The sequence below is a fragment of the Castanea sativa genome, chromosome 10 (genome assembly GCF_040712315.1).
Source record: "Castanea sativa cultivar Marrone di Chiusa Pesio chromosome 10, ASM4071231v1".
NCBI classification, from domain to species: domain Eukaryota; kingdom Viridiplantae; phylum Streptophyta; class Magnoliopsida; order Fagales; family Fagaceae; genus Castanea; species Castanea sativa.
Window position 1 is genome coordinate 15,751,155 of NC_134022.1, and position 6,014 is coordinate 15,757,168.

The window sequence follows — 6,014 nt, forward strand, 5'->3', positions numbered from 1 at the left end:
CATTTCTTTTCTCTTCTATCCTCAAAAAAGTAGTCCAAACACAAGAAACCACTTCCCTTCCCTTGCTTTCCCTTCTCTTCCTTCCTCTTCCCCCTTTCCAAATGCAGTGTTAGTCTTTACCAAACATTTGTGGGAGATTTTGGTCTTTTGCCCCTATTGAGCAACATATTTGGCAATATTCTCTTGTTTTGAAACTATTTATATTCGTGCCCTTATTTTGAAACTCAATTTTAATAAAATCGAGTTTCAATCAAAAATCTCGATTGCATGGAACTCGAGTTATGCCAAATGAAACTTAAAAAAAAAATAATAAAAAAAAAAAAAAAAAAAAACTTGCATGGAACTTGAGTTCCATAAAAAAGGCCATTATAGACTCCCTAAATGCCACTATATGTATGAGGATCAAACTTAAAAGAAAAAATAAATAAAAAATAAAAACTTGCATGGAACTCGAGTTTAAGGAGCTCGAGTTCCATAAAAAAAAAAAAAAAAAAACGCCACTATAGACTCATTGAACGCAGCTATATGTATGAGGCGATCAAACTTAAAAAAAAAAAAAAAAAAAAAAAAAAAAAAAAAAAAAAAAAAAAGAAGCATGGAACTCGAGTTCAAAGAGCTCAAGTGCCATAAAAAACGCCACTATAGCACTAAAAAACACCACTATAGGTATGGAACTCGATCTCTATGAACTCAAGTTCCATGCAATTTATTTATTTATTTATTTATTTATTTTAAGTTTCATTTGGCATAACTCGATTTTAAGCCAATCAAGTTTTTGATTGAAACTCGATTTTATTAAAATTGAGTTTCAAAACGGGAGTACAAACCTAAATAGTTTCAAAATAGAGGCATATTGCCAATTTTTTTTTAAAATGAGGGTAAAATGCTAGAATCCCCAACATTTGTGTCAAAAACCTAAAAAAGCGAACGTCTGCCATATTTGTTAAAAAGGCAAAACATTGCCTTTTATTCTCCCATTCTTTGCGAAACAGTCTAAAGAGAAGTAAAATAATAAAGTTATATCACATAAAGATAGATTTTTTTTTTTTTTTTTGGGAATAATAATCATTGTTTTTCGTCTTCAAGGGATTGCTATTGCTAAGGGAACTGCCAAACTACTATTTCAGGTAGAGAAGATAAATCTAATGGCAATTTTAGACTATTTGAGGAATATTTTAGCTAATCCTTTTTAATTTTGGAGAGAGAGAGAGATATTTGAGTTTCTTCTATGTTTTAGTACTGCGTGTAGGGGACTAGATTAGTCTAAAATTCACATACTTATGAAAAATTCTAATCATCTGAAAGAGAGAGTGAGACAAAATACACACCTATTAAGATAAAAATTGTCATCTAATGGTAAAATTTTGGAGCTTAATTAATACTCCTCTAAGATAATTATTTTCCAAAAATTTTCTTCTAGTGCTTTTTTTAATAAAAAATATTATTATTGTATAAGTACTGACTAAAATTTGAGATTTTATTTTTAAAAATGTTTTTGTCCTTTATTTGGAGCCTTTTTTTCACTTACATTTAGGGGCTTAGGTAATGACCTAAGTTACCTATTGGTTGAGCCGAAAGGTTTATGGTGTTCACAACCATATGGAGGAAACTTATTCTGGAAATATTGATTATAGATTAAAGGCATCTTTTACAAATAACATAATGAACTTTTATTATTATTATTGTAAGGACACAATTCGAGCTCCTGACCCACAGTCAGAAGGGAAATGGCTTGAAAGGCTTTTTTACAATAAATTTGTAGAGAGTGGGCTTGAAATCTAGATTCTAAAGGTGGTTTAAATAACAAAGAAAAATGGGCTTTGGGCCCAATGGCACAAATAGGGAGTTGTTTATATGAATATGAATGAAAATTCCTCCTCGGACACAATTCGAGGATAGTTTATAATACTGCTTCTCAAGATAGATTACAATTGTGGACAGTCAGATTTATCATGTACTATTCTTTCTTTTCTCTCCAAAGAAAGCCTCCCCTTTTTCCAAAGGTCCCTTCTCTCATTTATACTTTCTTGTCCCCCTCTTCTCATCTTCCACCTCATGGTTATAACGCTGGCTTAGATACTTCTCCTATCCATTTTCCCTAAAATCTTCTGAAGACAGGGGTCAAGTTTCAAACCTCATACTCAGATCCCATTTCTCCATTAATGCAGCCAGCATATCAGTTGCAGAGTCTTTAATGTGGGGGCGGTGGTAGCAGCTTTATCTTAGATATTCCACCGCCCTTTCTATTATCCTCCACGTGTACCGTGTCTTCCCTAAACCATAGAAATTTCTATAACATAGTCTGAGGATATTAAACCTTCCCTTCTATTACCTCGGCTTCATTATCCGAGGACACAATCTTCCTCAGACATATTTATTCAGACACTATCGCTTTTTTATCTAGTATTTTCTTTTATGAAGTACATTCACACACCCTTAGATCACTTGATGTCCTCGGATTGGGCTTTTATCCCAAAAGATATTCTTGGGTCGCCCTTCATAAATTACTGGGCCCAATGTCCGTACAATTATTATTATTATTATTATTATTATTATTATTATTATTTCTTGACACTGGGTGAGCAAAGAGAGATTTGAATTCAAAAGTTATCGTGTAGAAAGAATTAAATGATGTCTCTCTCTCTCTCTCTCTCTCTCTCTCTCTCTCTCTCTCTCTCTTTATATATATATATATATATATATATATATATATATATATGAGCCAGACTTAAGTACAATACTTAGATGTTGTTCCTTAGGTTCCTCTTTTAAAATTTTGCCATGAGGATTTTTTCTTATGGGATAGAAGTGTATTTTTTAGATAAGTAGCCACATAACTGAATCTTAAGAGAGAAACCTAAGAAATAGCACCTAAGGTACTATACCTAAATTTTGTCATATATATATATATAGGCTGAGTTTAAGTTAAGCAATGTTACACCACTCAATATTTTTTAATTGGATGTAAATTTTGACAACTTAACTGTTAGATTACATTATTTTTATATATTCTCTATGCTTCAAAATTTTCAAAGTGATCAAAGGTTAATAGTCATGTCATAAATCAATTGTTTAAATTCAAGTTTTCATAACTTAAAAAAATGCATAGAAGATGAGTTTATGGTTTAAATGGTATATAACATCGAACTAACAGGAAAATTAGCATGAGTGTTAAAAACATATAAAACATGTAAATCAACAGTGAGATTTTCAAAATATGAATTTTATAACAAGTTATTGGGTGGTGTAACATTACTTAAAGTTATACCAAGTGTAACTTGGACATAATCTCTCTCTCTCTCTCTCTCTCTCTCTCTCTATATCTTTATATATATATATATATATATATATATATATATATATATATATATATAAGCGCAAGACTTAGGTATAGTACTTAGGTGTTGTTCCTTAAGTTCTCATTTTAAGATTTTGCCATGAGAATTTTTTCTTATGGGATAAAAGTGTATTTTTTAGTTAAGTAGTTACATGGCTGAATGTCAGGAGAGAAACCTAAGGAACAGCACCTAAGGTACTGTACCTAAGTTTTGTCATACATATGAGTTGAATTTAAGTTAAGCAATGTTACACCACTCAATATTTTTTAATTGGATGTGAATTTTGACAACTTTACCGTTAGATTACATTATTTTTTATATATTTTTCATGCTTGAAATTTTTCAAAGTGATCAAAGGTTAGTAGCCATGTTATCAATCAATTGTTTAAATTCAAGTTATCATAACTTAAAACAATGCATAGAAGATGAGTTTATGATTTGAATGGTAAATAACATCTAATTAACATGAAAATTATCATGAGCGTTAAAAACATATAAAACATGTAATTCAACGGTGAGATTTTCAAAATATGAATTCTATAATAAGTTATTGGGTGGTGTAACATTGCTTAGAGTTACAACAATTGTAACTTAAAACCCAATCTCTCTCTCTCTCTCTCTCTCTCTCTCTCTCTCTCTCTCTCTCTCTCTCTCTCTCTCTCTCTCTCTCTCTCTCTATATATATATATATATATATATATATATATATATATATATATTAAAAAAAACAAAAAAGAAAGGTGCCAACGTTTTGGAATTGCAGGAAAGTTTGATAAGGTTAATGCCAACATGCAAAAAGTAAGACTTTTCCAATAGATTTCTATTGACCGGAAGATTGCATGTGATCTTATCTGAAGACTGCAACCGATCGACTTAAATATATCTCTCACTCTAAGAGTTTAGGAGGTGTAACTGTAAACTAAAATATTTGTTTTAGCAAATGTGAACTAATTAAGCTTCATGTCACACAGTACTACTAAATTTTTAGAATAGTCTTCAAGTGATCAAGTCAAGCCAAGACAATTTCAGTTCCAAACAACAAGAATTTAATTAGGCAATTAATCACACCTGTAAATTCTCCACGCCAACCCCAATAGGTTATATCCAATCTCAAATTCTATATAAACCCCTACCCATCTCCCAATAATCATAACCTCAAACCACTATAGCATGTATATAATATATCCCTCTCACTCTCCAAAATGAGCATCTTAAAAAACTTGTCCATTTCCTTCTTCTTTTTCGCCACTCTTTTCATTACTTTCGCTCATGCTGCCTGATTCAACATAACAAACAATTGTCCCAATGTGGTTTGGGCTGCAGCCGTGCCTGGTGGTGGTACTCAACTCAACTCAAAAGAGTCTTGGCCCCTTGATGTGAATGTTGGCACAACCGGGGGCCGCGTTTGGGCTCGAACTGGGTGCATTTTCGATGGATCCGGGCGTGGCAGTTGTCAAACTGGTGATTGTGGTGGGCTTCTTCAATGCCAAGCTTATGGTGCACCCCCAAACACCCTTGCCGAATTTGCTTTAAACCAATATCTAAACCTGGATTTCTTCGATATCTCTCTTGTTGACGGGTTTAATGTTCCTATGGATTTTAGCCCAACTTGTTGAATATCTTGCAGATTCAAGATATTCCAGATTGTAGATATTTGAAATTTAAGACTTGTAGTGTGACTTGTAGATATGTTTTCACAGAGAATATCTTGTAGATATTAGTTTAGTTTAGTAGTTTTATATTGTAGTTTGTAAATAGAATGTTAAGCTACATGCCACTTTTCATGATTGTATTGGCTGACTTGGGATTGAATATTGTTGGTCAAATTGGTTACTCTGTTTTTGTTATATATAAAGAAACAGGGTCAGATATTTATACATACGAAAATCATTTTTCTCAAAGCTCTAGAATGTTCCTTTTTCTCTCTCTGCATGCCTTCACATCTCTGCATGCTTTCCGCCATTGATGAACCTTCTTCGAGCTTGCATTCTTGATTTCAACACAACCTCTAATCGGTGCACCAAAGGAATAACATGTACAGCTGATATCAATGGACAGTGCCCAGATGAATTGAAAACTCCTAGCGGGTACTGTAACAACCCTTGTACCGTTTTCAAAACTGATGAACATTGTTGCTACTCCGGGAATTGTGGGCCTACAACTTTTTTTTATTTTTTCAAGAATCTGTGCCCAGATGCTTACAGTTACCCTAAGGATGATGCAACAAGCACATTTACGTGCAATGGTGGGACTAACTATAATGTTGTGTTCTGCCCTTAAAGCAGCTCTTTCCTTTGGTATAACAGGCACATCACTTGTAGCTAGTATGTAACAAAAGCTCGAGGGCTTGTGAGCTTGCACACTGTATTATAGGTTGCTATAAGGTTGTTAATATCTGCCCTTAAAAGCAATTCTTTCTTTTGCTAAGAGGCATAAAACTATCAACCAGTATTAATAATTGGGGTAATAATTTATAAAAGCTTGAGGGCTTCTGAGAAGATGCAGTACTATGCACGTTGTATTTTTGCATATTCACGTGAGGCTGTAGCAAAATTTCTATGATGGAAGATATTAACATATAACATTTATAACCTCCTTATTTTTTTTCCTTTCCGTAAATCAAGAAATTATTTTGCAGCTTAACCTCCAATTCCCATGTGTTTGCAAGTAGCAACT

General features: G+C 32.8%; 1 pseudogene; it reads left to right on the plus strand.

Annotated features, from left to right (window-relative positions):
• The first annotated feature begins 4,540 nt into the window (after positions 1-4,540).
• On the plus strand, positions 4,541-5,618 carry LOC142611539 (protein P21-like; annotated as a pseudogene).
• The last annotated feature ends 396 nt before the right edge of the window (positions 5,619-6,014 follow it).